This window comes from Pristiophorus japonicus, unplaced genomic scaffold (genome assembly GCF_044704955.1).
Source record: "Pristiophorus japonicus isolate sPriJap1 unplaced genomic scaffold, sPriJap1.hap1 HAP1_SCAFFOLD_158, whole genome shotgun sequence".
NCBI classification, from domain to species: domain Eukaryota; kingdom Metazoa; phylum Chordata; class Chondrichthyes; family Pristiophoridae; genus Pristiophorus; species Pristiophorus japonicus.
Window position 1 is genome coordinate 657,221 of NW_027251257.1, and position 23,447 is coordinate 680,667.

Genomic DNA, 23,447 nt, shown 5'->3' on the forward strand with positions numbered 1-23,447 from the left:
AATGTGTGAGGAGGACATAAAAAAGCTGCAAAAGGACAGAGACAGGCTCAGTGATTGGGCAAACATTTGGCCGATGGAGTATAATGTTGGCAGAAAAAAATCAAAGAGCAAAGTTATTATTTAAATGGACAAATATTGCATGGTACTGCAGTACAGCGGAACTTGTGCATGAAACTCAGAAAGATAGTATGCAGGTACAGCAAGTGATCAGGAAGGCAATGGAATCTTGCCCTTTATTGCAAAGGGGATGGAGTATAAAAGCAGGGAAGTCTTGTTACAACTGTACAGGGTATTGATGAGGCCACACCTGGAGTACTGCGTGCAGTTTTGTTTTCCATATTTAAGAAAGGATATACTTGCTTTGGAGGCAGTTCAGAGAAGGTTCACTAGGTTGATTCCGGGGATGAGGGGGTTGACTTATGAGAAAAGGTTGAGTAGATTGGGCCTCTACTCATTGGAATTCAGAAGAATGAGAGGTGATCTTATCGAAACGTATAAGATTATGCGGGGGCTTGACAAGGTGGATGCAGAGAGGATGTTTCCACTGAGGGAGGAGACTAGAACTAGAGGGCATGATATTAGAATAAGAGGCCGCCCATTTAGGACTGAGATGAGGAGAAATTTCTGCACTCAGAGGGTCATCAATCTTTAGAATTCTCTATCCCAGAGGATTGTGGATGCTGAGACATTGAGTATATTCAGGGCTGAGATAGAACGCTGTTTGTACACTGAAGGAATCGAGGGATACGGGGATAGTGTGGGAAAGTGGAGCTGAAGTACAAGATCATCCTGGATCTTATTGAATGGCGGAGCAGGCTCGAGGGGCCGTATGGCCTACTCCTGCTCCTATTTCTTATGTTCTTAAAGTGTTGTGGAAATCCAGAACTCCGTTCACCATAAAACTGAGGCTGGGGGCCAATTGAAAATTCCAAAACGGTGATTGATCGATTCTTCTTAGGCAAGGGTATTAAGGGCGATGGAACCAAGGCAGGTAGACGGAGTTAAGATACAGATCAGCCACAATCTAATTGAATGGCGGAACTATGTCTCAGTCACACTGGGTGTAAGAGATTCCGTAACCCCTCACCAACAGTTCTTGACTTCAGGATTTATAAGAACAAAATACTCTCGGCACTGGGTTTTGGGTCAACCTTAAACTTGTACCTTTATTGAACTTGTGTTATTCCCCAGTACACAACCTCCCTGAGATTTAACCGGAATAACACAGAATCCACAATACAAAACCCCGACACGAGGTTACCTGAAACCTAACATGAAATATCACAGTTTAAAACCCTTCCGCGATCGACTGTGATTATAAAACTACTCGGACAAATTCCCCGACGGTTTGACTGAAACTTATAATCACCCACACAGCTGGTTATTCCAGTGTTGATTGTAGGCCGGGACCAGGTGACCACCCTGCATCCTCCTTCACTGCACTGCCCTCGCTCCGAAGTGGTCCTCTTTTTATGGGACTTCATAATCACAGCATCAAACATATTTCCTGCTGTTCCCCTGGTGACTCTTCCGATAGTTAATTACCTCTGGATCATCAGTGTATTCCACTCCCTGGCCCAGATAGGAACATGATCAGCTCTCCTGCTGTGTAGTACAATGCAAACCTTCCTTGGGAACAGACCTGGCTCCACAGATGAGGAATGTGTGAATGTCCTACTTCCTGGAGTATAATGTTGGAAAGTGTGAGATCATGCAAAAAAACAAAGAGCAAGTTATTATTTAAATGGAGAAAGATTACAAAGTGCTGCAGTACAGCGGGACCTGGGGGTACTTGTGCATGAAACACAAAGGGATAGTATGCAGGTACAGCAAGTGATCAGGAAGGCTAATGGTATCTTGGCCTTTATAGTAAAGGGGATGGAGTATAAAAGCAGGGAAGTCTTGCTACAGTTAAACAGGGTATTGAAGAGGCCACACCTGGAATACTGCGTGCAGGTTTAGTTTCCATATTTATGAATGGATATACTTGCTTTGCAGGCAGTTCAGAGAAGGCTTACTGGGTTGATTCTGGAGATGAGAGGGTTGAGTAGGTTGGGCCTCTACTCGTTGGAATTCAGAAAAATGAGAGGTGATCTTATTGAAACGTGTAAAATTATGAGGGGGCTTGACAAGATGAATGCAGAGAGGATGTTTCCACTGATAGGGGAGACTAGAACTAGAGGGCATAATCTTAATAAGGGGCCGCCCATTTAAAACTGAGATGAGGAGGAATTTCTTCTCTCAGAGGATTGTAAATCTGTGGAATTCGCTGCCTCAGAGAGCTGTGGAAGCTGGGACATTGAATAAATTTAAGACAGGAATAGACAGTTTCTTAAACGATAGGGAACATGAGGAGCGGGCGGGGAAGTGGAGCTGAGTCCATGATCAGATCAGACATGAACTTATTAAATGGCGGAGCAGGCTCGAGGGACCGTATGGCCTATTCCTGCTCCTATTTCTCATGTTTTTCTTTACAGGGACCAGCGACCATTGAAGGTGTGCATGGCCGGCGTCTGATGCTATTGCCTGTGTTGATTGGATCAATGGCAGGTATCCTGTATCATTGTCTCTGATGATGTCCTTCCAGTCTCTCAATGAGCCATCGTTTCACTGCGATGTTTGAATGAAGCCCTTACTGTATAGCCCACCCTCTGGGTGTTTGTACTGGGGTTTGGTTTTTATTAACCAGTCCCACCATCCGTGGGTTTTATATTCTATTCTACAGTCCATTTTATAGTTTGTTGGGGGGGGCGGGAGAGTGACAGATCCTACACATCCCCCACCTTCAATATATCAGTCACACTGGGCGTTACCTTTACCCACTGAGCCATTGGGAGGAGGGAACCAGTGACCCTGCTGGAAAATGTAGGTGTGAGGCCTCAGGTGAGGACAGTGGAATAGCCAGTCGAAACTCACTGTCGAGGTTCACACATGGAGTTTGGGCACATGGGTCACATATTGGAGAGAAACTATTGAGTATCGTACTGAACCCAGCCAGAGTCAGCACCTTCAGGGGAGGGGAATCAGTGAGTGTAGAACTGAACCCAGCCAGAGTCAGCACCTTCAGGGGAGGAGAGGGAGGGGAATCAGTGAGTGTAGAACGGAACCCAGCCAGAGTCAGCACCTTCAGGGGAGGAGAGGGAGGGGAATCAGTGAGTGTAGAACTGAACCCAGCCAGAGTCAGCACCCTCAGGGGAGGAGAGGGAGGGGAATCAGTGAGTGTAGAACTGAACCCAGCCAGAGTCAGCACCCTCAGGGGAGGAGAGGGAGGGGAACCAGTGAGTGTAGAACTGAACCCAGCCAGAGTCAGCACCTTCAGGGGAGGAGAGGGAGGGGAATCAGTGAGTGTAGAACTGAACCCAGCCAGAGTCAGCACCTTCAGGGGAGGAGAGGGAGGGGAACCAGTGAGTGTAGAACTGAACCCAGCCAGAGTCAGCACCTTCAGGGGAGGAGAGGGAGGGGAACCAGTGATTGTAGAACTGAACCCAGCCAGAGTCAGCACCTTCAGGGGAAACATAGAAAATAGGTGCAGGAGTAGGCCATTCGACCCTTTGAGCCTACACCGCCATTCAATATCATCATGGCTGAGCATGCAACTGCAGTACCCCATTCCTGCTTTCTCTCCATAACCCTTGATCCCTTTTGCCGTAAAGGCCACATCTAACTCCCTTTGGAATATATCTAACGAACTGGCCTCAACAACTTTCTGTGGTAGAGAATTCCACAGGTTCACAATTCTCTGAGTGAAGATGTTTTTCCTCATCTCAGTCCTAGATGGCTTACACCTTATTCTTAGATTGTGACCCCAGACTATCAGGCCCTGGGGATTTATCGGCCTTCAATCCCATCACTTTCCCTAACACCATTTCCTGACCAGTAAGGATTTCCTTCAGTTCCTCCTTCTCGCTAGACCCCCGGTCCTCTAGTATTTCCAGAAGGTTATTTGTGTTTTCCTTAGTGAAGACAGAACCAAAGTATTTGTTCAATTGGTCTGCCATTTCTTTGTTCCCCATTATAAATTCACCTGATTCTGACAGCAAGAGACCTACATTTGTCTTCACTAATCTTTTTCTCTTCACATATCTGTGGACACTTTTGTAGTCAGTTTTTATGTTCCCTGCTAGCTTACTCTCATACTCTATTTCCCCCTCCTAATTAAACCCTTTGTTCTCCTCTGCTCAATTCTAAATTTCTCCCAGTCCTCAGGTTTGCTGCTTTTTCTGGCCAATTTATATGCCTCTTTCTTGGATTTAACACAATGCCTAATTTCCCTTGTTAGTCAAGGTTGAGCCACCTTCCCCATTTTATTTTTAAGTTCATACATGTGATATTTAAATGTCTGCCATTGCCTATCCACCGTCAACCCTTTAAAGTATCATTCGCCAGTCTATCCTAGCCAATTCACGTCTCATACCATCGAAGTGACCTTTCCCCAAGTTCAGGACCCTAGTCTCTGAATTAACTGTATCACTCTCCATTTGAATGAAGAATTCTACCATATTATGGTCACTCTTCCCCAAGGGGCCTTGCACGGCAAGATTGCTAATTAATTCTCATTACACAATACCCAGTCTAGGATGGCCAGCTCTCTAGTTGGTTCCTCGACATATTGGTCTCGAAAACCATCCCTTATATTCGCCAGGAAATCCTCCTCCACTGTATGCTACCAGTTTGGTTACCCAATCTATATGTAGGAGAGAGAAAAACAAGCTGTGGGATTTCCGAACCCGAGGCAGGGATAGAAAAAGCCATAAAATTCCAACACTTTAAGTGCACAGCAGGCCGAGCCAGCAGCGGTAGTGTACGTAGTCACACACCCGAACAAATTCCCAACTCCCTATACGATATGTTCGGACTCCATGTTCAGGTGGAACTCCTGGAGGAGGGCGAGGAACTAGTGAGTGTCGAACTGAACCCAGCCAGAGTCAGCACCTTCAGGGGATGGGAACCAGTGAGTGTAGCACTGAACCCAGCCAGAGTCAGCACCTTCAGGGGATGGGAACCAGTGAGTGTAGCACTGAACCCAGCCAGAGTCAGCACCTTCAGGGGATGGGAACCAGTGAGTGTAGCACTGAACCCAGCCAGAGTCAGCACCTTCAGGGGAGGAGAGGGAGGGGAACCAGTGAGTGTAGAACTGAACCCAGACAGAGTTAGCACCTTCAGGGGAGGAGAGGGAGGGGAACCAGTGAGTGTAGAACTGAACCCAGCCAGAGTCAGCACCTTCAGGGGAGGGGAACCAGTGAGTGTAGAACTGAACCCAGCCAGAGTCAGCACCTTCAGGGGAGGAGAGGGAGGGGAACCAGTGAGTGTAGAACTGAACCCAGCCAGAGTCAGCACTTTCAGGGGAGAGGTACCACTGAGTGTAGCACTGAACCCAGCCAGAGTCAGCACCTTCAGGGGAGGGGAACCAGTGAGTGTGGAACTGAACTCAGCCAGAGTTAGCACCTTCAGGGGAGGGGAACCAGTGAGTGTAGAACTGAACCCAGTCAGAGTCAGCACCTACAGTGGAGGAGAGGGAGGGGAACCAGTGAGTGTAGAACTGAACCCAGACAGAGTTAGCACCTTCAGGGGAGGAGAGGGAGGGGAACCAGTGAGTGTAGAACTGAACCCAGCCAGAGTCAGCACCTTCAGGGGAGGAGAGGGAGGGGAACCAGTGAGTGTAGAACTGAACCCAGCACAGGATATTAAGGGAATCAAGGGATATGGGGATAATGCAGGAAGGTGGAGTTGAGGTAGAAAATCAGCCATGATCTTATTGAATGGCGGAGCAGGCTCGAGGGGCCGAATGACCTACTCCTGCTCCTAGTTCTTGTGTATGTTCTTGTGTTCATTCACGACTGGATGTAGCAGGACTGCAGAGCTTTGATCTATTCATTGATTGTGGGATTGCTTAGCCCTGTCTATACCATGCTGCTTCCACTGCTCAGTATGCATGTAGTCCTGTGTTGCAGCTTCCCCAGGCTGGTACCTCATTTCTCGCTACACCTGGTGCTGCTCCTGGCTTGCTCTTCTGCACTCCTAATTGAACCAGGCTTGATGGTAATGTTAGAGTGAGGGATATGCCGGGCCATGAGGTTACAGATTGTGGTGGATACAATGCTGCTGCTGCTGATGGCCCACAGCACCTTATGGATGCCCAGTTTTGAGCTGCTAGATCTGTTCTGACTCTATCCCGTTTAGCACGGTGATAGTGTCACACAACACATTTGAGAGTGTGTTCGGTGTGACTTTGTCTCCACAATGACTGTGTGTGGTGGTCACTGCTACCAGTGCTGTCATAGACAGATGTATCTCCATGTGGGACAGGCTCGATACACCAGATGGTCTTTACCTGTCCCTCATTCTTCGTATCTGCGACAGGTAGATTGGTGAGGACCAGGTCAAGTAGGTTTTTTCCTCGTGTTGGTTCTCTCACCATCTGCTGCAGGCCCAGTCTGGCAGATATGTCCTTCAGGACTCGGCCAGCTCAGTCAGTAGTGGTACTACCGAGTCACTCTTGGTGATGGACATTGAAGTTCCCCACCCAGAGTACATTCTGTGCCCTTGCTACCCTCAGTGCTTCTTCCAAGCTTAAACCAGTGAGAGTAATAGAATAGATTAGATTATAATGTGAGATGTTTTACCTGTAATTGTGAAATGAGAAGAATTAACAGCAGGCAGGTAGTTTAGGGATAATGAGAAAATTACTGAAGAAGAGTAACTGCTGGGAACCAGGGAAAGTGACCTTGTAAATCACAGAGCAGAGAAGTTCCAGCTGTCTTTTCCTCACTTCCTGCCCAAACCCAGCAGAGGAGACAAAGAAGAGTCCGGTGCCAGAGGTGGATCAGTGCAGGGTATAAAAGTGAGGGGAGACTGATGTAAGGGGGCAGTCGGGACTGGAGACACCGGAGATCAAGCTCAGGGCGCCCGAGGTTCCATCCAGCGGGCTGACCTGGTGTCAGTTACTGTGGACACGCGGGACTTACATGTTGACTCTGATTGGTGGATCAGTATAAGGTACGGCACCAGGTGTAGCGAGAAACTGCTCATCTTATATTTCTTATTAAGGTATTAAAGTTGGTGACACTGGACTCTTGAACCTGCTAATTAATAAGACAAGGCATTAGCTAGAATCTTACACCCCAAAATATCTCTACCCCTCCGCTCCTTTTACAATGTTACCATTTAATGTACATTTCTTCCTTTTTCTTCCTCCCAAAATGTATCGCATCAGATTTCTCTGCACTAAATTTCATCTGACATCTACCTGTCTCATTTACAAACCTGTGCATTCAGACTGAACTCACTCACAGTCCTCTTCACAGTTCCCCACGCTCCCCATTTTTGGCGTTCCCTGGAGATTTTGATCGTGTGCCCCATATACCCAAGCCCAGATCATTTCTCTATATTGAGCAGAGCAATGGTCCCAACACTGACCCTGGGGACACCACTGTTTACATCCCTCCAGTCTGAAGAACATCCATTAACCATTACTCTCTGTTTTCTGTCCTTTACCCAACTTCCTCTCCATCTGCCCCATTCCCTTTAACACCGTGTGTTATATATGTGGACTTGTATTTACTCTGTACAGCCACCAGTGGGCTCATCCCCTGGAGTCCCAAGGGATCCCATAATCCCTTGGGAGCACAGGTATTTAAGGAGGAATCACAGGTTAGAGAGGCACTCTGGAGACCTGCAATAAAAGATTACGGTCACACTTTACTTTGAGCTCACAGTGTTCCGTCTGACTCTTTCTCCATACACAACAACTGGCGACGAGATACAGATAGCGTACCCAACGATGCAGAGAACAGTGGGCATCCTGGAGAAATTCTTGGAGGGAGATGATTGGGAAACTTTAGTGGAGCAACTTGACCAATACTTCGTGGCCAACGAGCTAGATGGGGAAGAGAGCGCTGCCAAACGAAGAGCGATCCTCCTCACCGTCTGTGGGGCACCAACGTATGGCCTCATGAAGAATCTGCTCTCTCCAGCGAAACCCACGGAGAAATCGTACGGCGATTTGTGCACACTGGTCCGAGAGCATTTGAACCCGAAGGAAAGTGTTCTGATGGTGAGGTACCGGTTCTATACCTACAAAAGGTCTGAAGGCCAGGAAGTGGTGAGTTATGTCGCCGAGCTAAGACACCTTGCAGGACATTGCGAATTTGAAGGACATTTGGAGCACATGCTCAGAGACTTTTTCATACGTGGCATTGGCCACTAAACCATACTTCACAAACTTTTGACTGTAGAGACCCCAACCTTGAGTAAGGCCATAGCATTAGCCCAGACATTCATTGCCACCAGTGACAATACGAAGCACATCTCTCAGCACACAAGTGCTGCTACAAGTACTGTGAACAAAGTGATGTTGTTTTCGAATCGTAACCTAAGGGCAGGTCACACGTACCTGCAGCTACACGTCCGCAGATGTCTCAGAGTCCACCATCAAGGGTGATGAATGCAAGGCCGTTAACACCTTGTTGGTGCTGCGGGGGTGATCATCGTTTCCATTCATGCCGATTCAAAGATTACGTTTGCAAGGGCTGTGGAACAATGGGAGACCTCCAAAGAGTGTGCAGGCAAGCTGCAAAGCCTGTTAAACCTGCAAACCACCATGTTGCAGAGGAGGACAGACCCATGGAGGACCACGATGAACCAGAGCCTCAGATCGAGGAGGCAGAGGTACATGGGGTGCACACATTCACCACGAACTGTCTCCCGGTAATGCTGAATGTTGAACTAAATGGACTCCCAGTGTCAATGGAGCTGGACACGGGCGCGAGCCAGTCCATCATGGGCAAAAAGACTTTCGAAAGGTTGTGGTGCAACAAGGCCTCTAGGCCAGTCTTAACTCCAGTTCGCACGAAACTAAGAACTTACACAAAATAACTGATTCCTGTAATCGACAGTGCTACCGTAAAGGTCTCCTATGATGGAGCAGTGCACAAGCTACCACTCTGGGTGGTACCGGGCGATGGTCCCACGCTGCTCGGCAGGAGCTGGCTGGGAAAGATACGCTGGAACTGGGATGACGTCCAAGCGCTATCACCCGCTGACAACACTTCGTGTGCCCAGGTCTTAAACAAATTTCCTTCGCTGTGCGAATCAGGCATTGGGAAATTCCAAGGAGCAAAAGTGCAGATCCACCTAATTCCAGGAGCGTGACCCATCCATCACAAGGCGAGAGCAGTACCGTACATGATGAGAGAAAGGGTAGAGATCGAGCTGACTGGCTGCAAAGAGAGGGCATCATTTCACTGATCGAGTTCAGCGAGTGGGCCAGTCCTATTGTCCCAGTCCTCAAGGGAGACGGCACCGTCAGAATCTGTGGTGATTACAAAGTAACTATCAATCGTTTCTCCCTGCAGGACCAGTACCACCACCAAAAGCCGACGACCTCTTTGCAACGCTGGCGGGAGGAAAGACGTTCACGAAGCTGGATCTGACATCAGTCTGCATGACGCAGGAACTGGAGGAATCACCGAAGGCCCTCACCTGCATCAACACGCACAAAGGTCTCTTTGTTTATAACAGATGCCCATTTGGAATCCGATCAGCAGCGGAGATATTCCAGAGAAACATGGAAAGTTTACTGAAGTCAGTCCCTCACACCGTGGTCTTCCAGGACGACACCTTAGTCACAGGTCAGAACACAGTCGAGCACCTGCAGAACCTGGAGGAGGTTCTTAGTCGACTCAACCGCTGGGGCTCAGGTTAAAACGCTCGAAGTGCGTTTTCCTGGTGCCTGAAGTGGAGTTCTTGGGAAGGAGGATTGCGGCGGATGGCATCAGGCCCACCAACGCGAAGACGGAGGCAATCGAGAACACACCGAGGCCACAGAACATGATGGAGCTGCGGTCGTTTCTGGGACTCTTGAACTACTTTGGTAACTTCTTACCAGGTCTCAGCACCCTGCTAGAATCACTACATGTCTTACTACGAAAAGGGCGTGAATGGGTTTGGGGCAAAAGCCAAGAAAATGCCTTTGTAAAAGCGAGAAAATTGTTATGCTCAAACAAATTGCTTGTGTTGTATGATCCATGTAAGCGTTTGGAACTAGCATGTGATGCGTCGTCATATGGCGTCGAGTGTGTATTGCAACAAGCTAACGATTTCGGGAAACTGCAACCGGTTGCTTATGCATCCAGGAGTCTGTCTAAGGCTGAGAGAGCCTACAGCATGATTGAGAAAGAAGCGTTAGCGTGTGTCTATGGGGTAAAGAAAATGCATCAATACCTGTTTGGGCTAAAATTCGAATTAGAAACTGACCATAAGCCACTTATATCCCTGTTTTCCAAGAGTAAAGGGATAAATACCAACGCATCGGCCCGCATCCAGAGATGGGCGCTCACGTTGTCCGCATACAACTACGCCATCCGCCACAGGCCAGGCACAGAAAACTGCGCCGATGCTCTCAGTAGGCTGCCATTGCCCACCACGGGGGTGGAAATGGCGCAGCCCGCAGATCTAGCAATGGTTATGGAAGAATTTGAGAGTGAGCAATCACCCGTCACTGCCCGGCAGATCAAAACCTGGACAAGCCAGGACCCTAATTATCTCTATTCAAAAGCTGTGTGCTTCACGGGAGCTGGTCCAGTGTCCCAGTGGAAATGCAGGAAGAGATAAAGCCGTTCGAGCGGCGCAAAGATGAAATGTCTATACAGGCAGACTGCCTTCTGTGGGGCCCAAGAAGGGCAGAGACGCCTTCATCAATGACCTCCACAGTACCCACCCAGGCATCGTAATGATGAAAGCGAAAAGCCCGGTATCGATGCAGACTTAGAGTCCTGCGTTCACAGATGTAATACATGCTCGATGTTAAGCAATATACCCAGGGAGGCGCCGCTAAGTTTATGGTCTTGGGTACACGTCGACTATGCAGGCCCGTTCTTGGGTAAAATGTTCCTTGTGGTTGTAGACGTGTACTCCAAGTGGATTGAATGTGAGATAATGTCGGCTAGCATGTCCGCTGCCACTACAGAAAGCCTGCGGTCCATGTTTGCCACACATGGCTTACCCGATGTCCTGGTGAGCGACAACGGGCCATGTTTTACCAGTGCTGAGTTCAAAGAATTCATAACCCGTAACGGGATCAAACATGTCACATCTGCCCCGTTTAAACCAGTGTCCAATGGTCATGCAGAGAGAGCAGTGCAAACCATCAACCTTAAACAGGGTAACTGAAGGCTCACTGCAAACTCTCCTATCCCGAGTCCTGCTTAGCTACCGCACAAGACTTCACTCACTCACTGGGATCCCAGCTGCTGAACTGCTCATGAAAAGAGCACTTAAAACAAGGCTCTCATTAGTTTACCCTGATCTACATGAACAGGTAGAGAGCAGGCGGCTTTAACAAAGTGCATACCATAATAGTTCAAATGTGTTACGCGAGATTGAAATCAATGATCCTGTATTTGTATTAAATTATGGACAAGGTCCCAAGTGGCTTCCCGGCACTGTCGTGGCCAAAGAGGGGAGCAGGGTGTTTCGGCTCAAACTTTCAAATGGGCTCATTCACCGTAAACACTTGGACCAAATCAAACTCAGATTCACGGACTACCCTGAGCAACCCACCTTGGACCCTACCTTTTTTGATCCCCCAACACACACACCAGTGGCAACCGGCACCACGGTTGACCATGAAGCAGAACCCATCATCTTCAGCAGCCCTGCTGGGTCCAACACACCAAGCAGCCCAGCAAGGCCAGCTGCACAGCAGCCCAGCGAGGGCCCAACAAATGATTCAACAACACCAGCTTTCACACCGAGACGATCAACCAGGGCAAGAAGGGCCCCAGATTGACTCACATTGTAAATAGTTACACTCGTGACTTTGGGCGGGGGGGGAACTGTTATATATGTGGAGGTGTATTTACTCTGTACAGCCACCAGAGGGCTCATCCCCTGGAGTCCCAAGGGATCCCATAATCCCGTGGGAGCACAGGTATTTAAGGAGGCTTCACAGGTTGGAGAGGCACTCTGGAGACCTGCATTAAAAGACTTAAGGTCACACTTTACTTTGAGCTCACAGTGTTCAGTCTGACTCTTTCTCCATACACAACACCGTGAGCCTTAATTTGATCAACAAGCCTCCTGTCCGGCACCATATCAAAAACCTTTTGACAATCCATCTACACAACATCCCCTGCATTTCCTTTCTCACTGCACGGTGTTACTTCCTGAAATAATCCCTGCTGTGTGTCCTGAATGAATCCATTTCACTACCAAACGTTGCAATGTTTGCTCCAGCCCACAGGGTTCCATCTGTTTAAAGCCACAACACAAAGCTCCAGTTTCCTCCTGGAGTTTAGAGAAATCAGCTTTAACAATGGGGCAGAGTTTCAGCCAATGAGGGAGATCTGGGTGCAGCCCCGCCCACTGGCTGCCACGAGCTCTGCCCCCTCACACTTTGATTGGTTGGAGGACCAACCGCCTGCTCGGTCCTCCAGCCCTGCCCCCGCTCCTCCTATTGGTCCGGAACTGTTGTCAATCACCCGGGCCGGATTAATGCTCAGTCTGAGGGTCCAGAGCTGCATTTAGAAAATAAACATTAATTGAACCCGTCAATTACAACATTCAATGAATTGAAATTATTAGAAATCACCGGATAAAATATCTTCTGGAGTTTACTAAATGGGGGCGAGTCTCCACTGAGGGTTTGTTCGGTTTTAGTCTCCAAATCCAATCCAAACGGCCTGATTTTGGTCAGCTTGTATATTGTACATACTGCAGGTCTGATCACTGATTTTTAAAATCATTTATTAATATTATTTATTGTCCCTCTGGCCCCAATCTCGATGGGATGACAAAATAAGATTCAGTTCCCCCAATTTGGACTTTCAATTATTGGGAAAAAATTCTGCGGGACAGGATAAATCTTCATTCAGGAAGACCGGGATTGATCAGGGACAGTCAGCACGGATTGGTCAATGGAAGGTCGTGTCTGACTAACCTGATTGAATGTTTTGAGGAGGTCACACGGAGGCTCGATGACGGTGTTGTGTTTGATGTCGTGTCTATGGATTTTAGCAAGGCTTTTGATAAGGTCCCACATGGCAGACTGGTCATGGAAGTAACAGCCCACGGGATCCAGGGCAAAGTGGCAACTTGGATCCAAAATTGGCTGAGGTAGGAAGCAAAGGTTCATGGTCAATGGGTGTTTGTGACTGGAAGGCTGTTTCCAGTGGGGTTCCACAGGGCTCAGCACTAGATCCCTTGCTTTTTCTGGTACACATCAGTGATTTAGACTTGAATGTGGGAGGTATGACTACGAAGTTTGCAGATGATACGAAATTGGTCGTGTGGTTGACACTGTAAAAGGAAGCTGTAGACTGCAGGAAGGTATCAATGGACCAATCAGGTGACAGAACGGGGGCAAATGGAATTCAATCCACAGAAGTGTGAGGTAATGCATCTGGTGAGGGCCAACAAGGAAAGGGAATACACAATAGATGGTAGGACACTGAGAAGTGTAGAGGAACAGCGGGACCTTGGAGTGTACGTCCACAAATCCCTGAAGGTAGCAGGACAGGTGGATAAAGTGGTTAAGAACACATACGGGATACTAGACTTTATTAGTCAAGGCATAGAATACAAGAGCAGGGAGGTTATGTTTGAAACATAGAAACATAGAAAATAGGTGCAGGAGTAGGCCATTCACCCTTTGAGCCTGCACCACCATTCAATAAGATCATGGCTGATTATTCACCTCAGTACCCCTTTCCTGCTTTCTCTCCATACCCCTTGATCCCTTTAGCCGTAAGGGCTATATCTAACTCCCTCTTGAATATATCCAATGAACTGATATCAATAACTCTCTGCGACAGGGAATTCCACAGGTTCACCACTCTCTGAGTGAAGAAGTTTCTCCTCATCTCAGTCCTAAATGGCCTACCCCTTATCCTAAGACTGTGTCCCCTGCTTCTGGACTTCCCCAACATCGGGAACATTCTACCCGCATCTAACCTGTCCCGTCCCGTCGGAATCTTATATGTTTCCATGAGATCCCCTCTTATCCTTCTAAACACCAATGTATAAAGGCCCATTTGATCCAGTCTCTCCTCATATGTCAGTCCAGCCATCCCGGGAATCAGTCTGGTGAATCTTCGTTGCACTCCCTCAATAGCAAGAACGTTCTTCCTCAGATTAGGAGACCAAAACTGAACACAATATTCCAGGTGAGGCCTCACCAAGGCCCTGTACAACTGCAATAAGACCTCCCTGCTCCTATACTCAACTCCCCGAGCTATGAAGGCCAACATAGCATTTGCTGCCTTCACCGCCTGCTGTACCTGTATGCCAACTTTCAATGACTGATGAACCATGACACCCAGGTCTCGTTGCACCTCCCCTTTTCCTAATCTGCCGTCATTCAGATAATATTCTGTCTTCGCATTTTTGCCCCCAAAGTGGATAACCTCACATTTATCCACATTATACTGCATCTGCCATGCATTTGCCCACTCACCTAACCTGTCCAAGTCACCCTGCAGCCTCTTGGCGTCCCCTTCACAGCTCACACCGCCACCCAGTTTAGTGTCATCTGCAAACTTGGAGACATTACACCCAATCATTCATCTAAATCATTGATGTATATTGTAAAGAGCTGGGGTCCCAGCACTGAGCCCTGCGGCACCCCACTAGTCACTGCCTGCCATTCTGAAAAGGACCCGTTTATCCCGACTCTCTGTTTCCTGTCTGCCAACCAGTTCTCTATCTACGTCAGTATATTACCCCCAATACCATGTGCTTTCATTTTGCACACCAATCTGTTGTGTGGGACCTTGTCAAAAGCCTTTTGAAAGTCCAAATACACCACATCCACTGGTTCTTCCTTGTCCACTCTACGAGTTACATCCTCAAAAAATGCCAGAAGATTTGTCAAGCATGATTCCCCTTTCATAAATCCATGCTGACTTGGACCGATCCTGTCACTGCTTTCCAAATGCGCTGCTATTTCATCTTTAATAATTGATTCCAACATTTTCCCCACAACTGATGTCAGGCTAACTGGTCTTTAATTCCCCATTTTCTCTCGCCCTCCTTTCTTAAAAAGTGGTGTTACATTAGCTACTCTCCAGTCCATAGGAACTGATCCAGAGTTGATAGACTATTGGAAAATGATCACCAATGCATGCACTATTTCTAGGACCACTTCCTTAAGTACTCTGGGATGCAGACTACCAGGACCCGGGGATTTATCGGCCTTCAATCCCATCAATTTCCCTAACACAATTTCCTGCCGAATAAGGATATCCTTCAGTTCTTCCTTTTCACGAAACCCTCAGTCCCCTTGTACTTCCGGAAAGTTATTTGTATCTTCCTTCTTGAAGACAGAACCGAAGTATTGGTTCAATTGGTCTGCCATTTCTTTGTTCCCCATTATAAATTCACCTGAATCCGACTGCAAGGGACCTACGTTTGTCTTCACTAATCTTTTTCTCTTCACATATCTATAGAAGCTTTTGCAGTCAGTTTTTATGTTCCCGGCAAGCTTCTTCTCATACTCTATTTTCCCCCTCTGAATTAAACCCTTTGTCCTCCTCTGCTGAATTTGAAATTTCTCCCAGTCCTCAGGTTTGCTGCTTTTTCTGGCCAATTTCATATGCCTCTTCCTTGGATTTAACACTATCCTTAATTTCCCTTGTTAGCCACGGTTGAGTCACCTTCTCCATTTTATTTTTACTCCAGACAGGGATGTACAATTGCTGAAGTTCATCCATGTGATTTTTAAATGTTTTCCATTGTCTATCCACTGTCAACCCTTTAAGTATCCTTTGCCAGTCTATTCTAGCCAATTCACGCCTCAAACCGTCGAAGTTACCTTTCCTTAAATTCAGGACCCTAGTTTCTGAATTAACTATGTCACTCTCCATCTTATTAAAGAATTCTACCATCTTATGGTCACTCTTCTGCAAGGGGCCTCGCACAACAAGATTCCTAATTAGTCCTTTCTCATTACACATCACCCGGTCGAGGATGGCCAGCTCCCTCATTGGTTCCTCGACAAATTGGTCTAGAAAACCATCCCTAATACATTCCAGGAAATCCTCCTCCACCGCATTGCTACCAGTTTGGTTAGCCCAGTCTATATGGAGATTGAAGTCACCCATGATAACTGCTGTACCTTTATTGTATGCATCCCTAATTTCTTGTTTGATGCTGTCCCCAACCTCACTACTACTGTTTGGTGGTCTGTACACAACTCCCACTCGCGTTTTCTGCCCTTTGATATTCTATAGCTCCACCCATACCGATTCCACATCATCCAACCTAATGCACTTTCTTACTATTGCATTAATTTCCTCTTTAACCAGCAACGCCACCCGGCCTCCTTTTCCTTTCTGTCTATCCTTCCTAAATGTTGAATACCCCTGGATGTTGAGTTCCCAGCCTTGGTCACCCTGGAGCCATGTCTCCGTGATGCCAATTACATCATATCCGTTAACTGCTATCAGCGCAGTTAATTCGTCCACCTTATTCCGAATACTCCTCGCATTGAGGCACAGAGTCTTCAGGCTTGTCTTTTTAACACACTTTGCCCCTTTAGAATTTTGCTGTAATGTGGCCCTTTTTGCTTTTTGCCTTGGGTTTCTCTGCCCTCCACTTTTACTTTTCTTCTTTCTATCTTTTGCTTCTGTCCCCATTCCACTTCCCTCTGTCTCCCTGCATAGGTTCCCATCCCCCTGCCATATTAGTTTAACTCCTCCCCTACAGCACGAGCAAACACTCCCCCTAGTACATTGGTTCCGGTCCTGCCCAGGTGCAGACCATCCGGTTTGTACTGGTCCCACCTCCCCCAGAACCGGTTCCAATGTCCCAGATATTTGAATCCCTCCCTTCTGCACCACTCCTCAAGCCACGTATTCATCTGAGCTATCCTGCGATTCCTACTCTGTCGAGCACGTGGCACTGGTAGCAATCCTGAGATTACTACTTTTGAGGTCCTACTTGTTAATTTAGCTCCTAGATCCCGAAATTCGTCTTGTAGGATCTCATCCCGTTTATTTACCTATATTATTGGTACCTATATGCACCACGACAACTGGATGTTCACCCTCCCTTTTCAGAATGCCCTGCACCCGCTCTGAGACATCCTTGACCCTTGCACCAGGGAGGCAACATACCATCCTGGAGTCTCGGTTGCGGCCGCAGAAACGCCTATCTATTCCCCTTACAATTGAATCCCCTATCACTATCGCTCTCCCACTCTTTTTCCTGCCCTCCTGTGCAGCAGAGCCAGCCATGGTGCCATGAACTTGGCTGCTGCTGCCCTCCCCTGATGAGTCATCCCCCTCCAACAGTACCTAAAGCGGTGTATCTGTTTTGCAGGGGGGTGACCGCAGGGGACCCTGCACTACCTTCCTTGCACTGCTCTTCCTGTTGGTCAGCCATTCCCTATCTGGCTGTGTACCCTTTACCTGCGGTAAGAGCAACTCACTAAACGTGCTCTTCACGTCATTCTCAGCATCGTGAATGCTCCAGAGTACATCCACCCACAGCTCCAGTGCCGCAGTGCGGTCCGTCAGGAGCTGCAGGTGGACGCACTTCCCGCACACGTCGTCGTCAGGGACACCGGAACCATCCCTGATTTCCCACATAGTACAGGAGCATAACACGTGTCCGAGCTCTCCTGCCATGACTTAACCCTTCGATAAACTGAATTTAGCAACAACAATGCGAAAAGGTTACTTACTGATAAAGAAAATAAAAAGAAAAACTAATACCAATCACTTCCCCCTTGGCTGTGACGCCACCTTTCGATTTCTTTCTACTTTTTTGCCCTCACCCTGCTGCACCAGCTGACCTCACAAGTTGCTGCCGGGCCTTTTATATGTCACTTACCTTCTTCACCGCCTGCTGTACCTGCATGGCCAACTTTCAATGACTGATGTACCATGACACCCAGGTCTCGTTGCACCTCCCCTTTTCCTAATCTGCCGCCATTCAGATAATATTCTGCCTTCGTGTTTTTGCCACCAAGGTGGATAACCTCACATTTATTCACATTATACTGCATCTGCCATGTATTTCCCCATTCACCTAACCTGTCCAAGTCATCCTGCAGCCTCTTGGCATCCTCCTCACAGCTCACACCGCCACCCAGCTTAGTGCCATCTGCAAACTTGGAGATATTACACTCAATTCCTTCATTCAAATCATTGATGTATATTGTAAATAGCTGGGGTCCCAGCACTGAGCCCTGCGACACCCCACTAGTCACTGCCTGCCATTCTGAAAAGGACTCATTCATCACGATGTTCTGCTTCCCGTCTGTCAACCAGTTCTCTAGCCACATCAATACACCACACCCAATACCATTTGCTTTAATTTTGCACACCAATCTCTTGTGTGGACCTTGTCAAAAGCCCTTTGAAAGTCCAAATACACCACATTCACTGGTTCTCCCTTGTCCACTCTACTAGCCACATCCCCAAAAAATTCTAGAAGATTTGTCAAGCAGGATTTCCCTTTCATAAATCCATGCTGACTTGGACCGATCCTGTCACTGCTTTCCAAATGCGCTGCTATTTCATCTTTAGTAATTGATTCCAACATTTTCCTCACAACTGATGTCAGGCTAACCGGTCTATAATTACCCGCTATCTCTCTCCCTCCCTTTGTAAAAAGTGGTGTTACATTAGCTACCCTCCAGTCCATAGGAACTGATCCAGAGTCGATAGACTGTTGGAAAATGATCACCAATGCATCCACTATTTCTAGGGCCACTTCCTTAAGTACTCTGGGATGCAGACTATCAGGCCCTGGGGATTTATCGGCCTTCAATCCCATCAATTTCCCTAACACAATTTCCTCCTTCTCGCTAGACTCCCGGTCCTCTAGTATTTCCGGAAGGTTACTTGTGTCTTCCTTCGTGAAGACAGAACCAAAATATTTGTTCAATTGGTCTGCCATTTCTTTGTTCCCCATTATAAATGCACCTGATTCTGACTGCAGGACCTACGTTTGTCTTCACTAATCTTTTTCTCTTCACGTATCTACACAAGCTTTTGCAGTCAGTTTTTATGTTCCCTGCCAGCTTCCTCTCAGAATTAAACCCTTTGTCCTCCTCTGCTGAATTCGAAATTTCTCCCAGTCCTCAGGTTTGCTGCGTTTTTTGGTCAATTTATATGCCTCTTCCTTGGATTTAACACTATCCCTAATTTCCCTTGTTAGCCACGGTTGAGCCACCTTTCCCGTTTTGTTTTTACTCCAGACAGGGATGTGCAATTGTTGAAGTTCATCCATGTGATCTTTAAATGTTTGCCATTGCCTATCCACTGTCAACCCTTTAAGTAACATTCGCCAGTCTATTTTAGCAAATTGATGTCTCATACCATCGAAGTTACCTTTCCTTAAGTTCACGACCCTAGTCTCTGAATTAACTGTGTCACTCTCCACCTTAATAAAGAATTCGACCATATTATGGTCACTTTTCCCCAAGGGGCCTCGCACAACAAGATTGCTAATTAGTCCTTTCTCATTACACATCACCCAGTCTAGGATGGCCAGCCCTCTAGTTGGTTCCTCGACATATTGGTTGAGAAACCCATCGCTAATACACTCCAGGAAATCCTCCTCCTCCGTATTGCTACCAGTTTGGTTCGCCCAATCTTTATGTTGATTAAAGTCGTCCATGTTAACTGCTGTACCTTTATTGCACACATTCGTAATTTTTTGTTTGTAGTGCAGGAGTCCCGAGTCCATCTCGCTCTCCAACCAGTATTCTGTTCTGAGTACAGGTGAGGGCGATGGTGGCTCTGGGGGGGTGGCAGCGGGGGAGGGGGGGAAGAAGAATGGAAGAGCTATAGTGGTCGGGGATATAATAGTCAGGAGAGCAGACAGACGTTTCTGCGGCCGCAGACGTGAATCCAGGATGGTGTGTTGCCTCCCTGATGCCAGGATCAAGGATGTCACTGAGCAGCTGCATGGCATTCTGGGAGGAGAGGGTGAATAGCCAGAGGTTGTGGTCCATATCGGGACCAATGACATCGGTAGAAAGAGGGATGAGGTCCTGCAGGCAGAGTTTAGTGAGCTAGGAGAGATTAAAAAGCAGGACCTCAAAGGTCGGAATCTCCGGATTACTCCTGGTGCCACGAGCTAGTGAGTACAGAAACAGGAGGATAGAGCAGATGAATGCGTGGCTGGAGAGATGGTGCAGGCAGGAGGACTTTAGTTTCCTGAGGCATTGGGACCGCTTCTGGGGGAGTTGGGACGTGTACAAGCCGGACGGGTTGCACCTCAACAGAGCCGGAACCAATATCCTTGTGGGGGGGGGTTTGCTCGTGTTGTTGGGGAGAGTTTAAACTAGCTTGGCAGGGGGATGGGAACCTGAAAATAGGTTCAGTAGGGAGGGGATAAAGCTGGAATTAGAAAGCAAATTTAAAGAAAGTGAGTTTGAAGGAGAGAGGAAATAAGCAGGAAAAAAGGGTAAAAAAACAAATTTAAAGGCAGATGAGTTGACGGCACAAATAGATACAAATGGGTATGATCTGATAGCCTTTACACAGACGTGGTTGCAAGGTGACCAGGACTGGGAATTAAATATTCAGGGGTACTTGACAATCCGGAAGGACAGACAGAAAGGAAAAGGAGGTGGGGTAGCTCTATTGATAAAGGATGGATCACCAATAATGAGAAATTATATTGGCTCATATGATCAAGATGTTGAAATAGTTTGGGTGGAAAAAAGGAATAATGAGGGGAAATAGTCACGGGTGGGCGTAGTCTATTGGCCCCCTAACAGTAGCAACTCTGTTGGTTGGAGTATAAACCAGGAAATAGTGGGGGCTTGTAAAAAGGGAACCGCAATAATCATGGGTGACTTTGACCTCCATATTGATTGGACAAATCAAATTGGTCAGGGTAGCCTTGAGGAAGAGTTCATAGAGTGCGTAAGGGATGGGTTCCTTGAGCAGTATGTAATGGAACCAACCAGCGGGCAGGCTATATTGGATCTGGTCCTGTGTAATGAGACAGGATTAATAAACAATCTCCTAGTAAAGGATTCCCTTGGAATGAGTGATCATAGCACGGTTGAATTTCAAATTCAGATGGAGGATGAGAAGTTGGATCTCAAACCAGCGTACTAAGCTTAAATAAAGGAGACTACAAAGGTATGAGGGCAGAGTTGGCTAAAGTGGACTGGGAAAATAGATTAAAGTGTAGGACGGTTGATGAACAGTGATGTACATTTAAGGAGATATTTCACAACTCTCAAGAAAAATATATTCCAGTGAGGAGAAAAGGGTAAAAGAAAACATAGCTATCCATGGCTAATTAAAGAAATAAAGGATGGGATCCAATTAAAAACAAGGGCATACAAAGTGGCCAAAACTACTGGGAGGACAGAAGATTGGGAAGCTTTTAAAAGCCAACAAAGAATGACTAAAAAAAAGATTAAGGAAGGGAAGATAGACTATGAAAGTAAACTAGCACAAAATATAAAAACAGATAGCAAGCGTTTCTATAGGTATATAAAAAGGAAAAGAGTGGCTAAAGTAAATGTTGGTCCCTTAGAGGACGAGACCGGGGAATTAGTAATGGGTAACATGGAGATGGCAGAAACTATGAACAAATATTTTGTATCAGTCTTTATGGTAGAGGACACGAAAAATATCCCAACAGTGGATAGTCAAGGGGCGATAGGGGGGAAGGAACTTAACACAATCACAATCACTAAGAAGGTGGAACTCAGTAAGATAATGGGACTAAAGGCAGATAAATCCCCTGGACCCGATGGCTTGCATCCTCGGGTCTTAAGAGAAGTAGCGGCAGGGATAGTGGATGCATTGGTTATAATTTACCAAAATTCCCTGGATTCTGGGGAGGTCCCAGCAGATTGGAAAACTGCAAATGTAACGCCTCTATTTAAAAAAGGAGGCAGACAAAAAGCAGGAAACTATAGACCAGTTAGCCTAACATCTGTGGTTGGGAAAATGTTGGAGTCCATTATTAAAGAAGCAATAGCAGGACATTTGGAAAAGCATAATTTGCTCAGGCAGAGTCAGCATGGATTTATGAAGGGGAAGTCATGTTTCACAAATTTGCTGGAATTCTTTGAGGATGTAAAAAACAGGGTGGATAAAGGGGAAACCAGTGGATGTGGTGTTTTGGACTTCCAGAAGCATTTGACAAGGTGCCACATCAACAGTTAATGCACAAGATAAAATATGACTGGGTTGGGGGCAACATATTAGCATGGATAGAGGATTGACTGACTGACAGAAAACAGAGAGTCAGGATAAATGGTTCATTCTCGGGTTGGCAATCAGTAACTAGTGGGCTGCCGCAGGGATCAGTGCCGGGACCCCAACTATTTACAATCTATATTAATGATTTGGAAGAAAGGACCGAGTGTAACGTAGCCACGTTTGTTGACGATACAAAGATGGGAGGAAAAGGAATGCGAGGAGAACACAAAAAATCTGCAAAAGGACATAGACAGGCTAAGTGAGTGGGCAAAAATTTGGCAGATGGAGTATAATGTTGGGACGTGTGAGGTCATGCACTTTGGCAGAAAAAAAATCAAAGAGCAAGTTATTATTTAAATGGATAAAAATTGCCAAGTGCCGCAGTACAGCAGGACCTGGAGGTCCTGGTGCTTGAAACACAAAAGGTTAGTATGCAGGTACAGCAAGTGACCAGGGAGGCCAATGGAATCTTGGCCTTTATTGCAAAGGGCATGGAGTATAAAAGCAGGGAAGTCTTGCTACAGTTATACAGGGTATTGGTGAGGCCACACCTGGAATACTGCGTGCAGTTTTGGTTTCCATAATTACAAAAGGATATACTTGCTTTGGAGGCAGTTCAGAGAAGGTTCACGAGGTTGATTCCGGAGATGAGGAGGTTGACTTCTGAGGAAAGGTTGAGGAGGTTGGGCCTCTACTCATTGGAATTCGGAAGAATGAGAGGTGATCTTATTGAAACGTATAAGACTATGGGCCCTAGTTTCCACATGATTTGCACCTGATTTTTTGGAGCAACTGGTGGAGAACGGACTATCTCAGAAATCGCAATTCTCCACATTTTTTTTTCTGCAGTTCTAGTCAGGTAGAACAGTTCTACTTTGGAACAGAATTTTTTCTTCAAAAGGGGGCGTGTCCGGCCACTGACGCCTGATTTCAAAGTTTCCACAGTGAAAACGTACTCCAAACTAAAGTAGAATGGAGCAAGTGAAGATTTTTGTAGAACTGAAAAAACCTGTTCTACACATTAAAAAATCAGGCGCAGGTTACAAATCAGGCATCCAGAACGGGGAGGGGGAGGGAAGTCATTAAATTCTACAATCAATCCTTATTTATACTTCTACAAATATTATACAAATAAATCCAACCTCAATAAACATTTATAAGCAAAGAAAAGATTAAATAAACCATCTTCCTACCTGTGTGAAAGTGCTTCAGCCAGGGAGAATGCTGCAGCAAGCCTCAGAAAACGAGGCAGCCGTTCCCGAAGGCAGG

At 46.8% G+C, this 23,447-nt stretch overlaps 1 protein-coding gene across 6 annotated transcripts in view; it reads left to right on the plus strand.

The window, feature by feature from the left end:
* The window catches only part of LOC139243025 (zinc finger protein 271-like), a 216,749-nt gene that overhangs the window by 175,485 nt on the left and 17,817 nt on the right, over positions 1–23,447 (plus strand). For 3 of the 6 annotated variants that reach the window (XM_070870615.1, XM_070870614.1, XM_070870612.1), the window contains one exon: positions 2,478–2,546. The exons of 1 other annotated variant lie outside the window; for it this stretch is intronic. The gene's annotated coding sequence lies outside the window, so the exon portion shown is untranslated. Of the gene's footprint in view, positions 1–2,477; positions 2,551–23,447 lie in introns of all 6 variants that reach the window. 2 more of the 6 variants (XM_070870613.1, XM_070870616.1) reach the window with 2 other exon arrangements.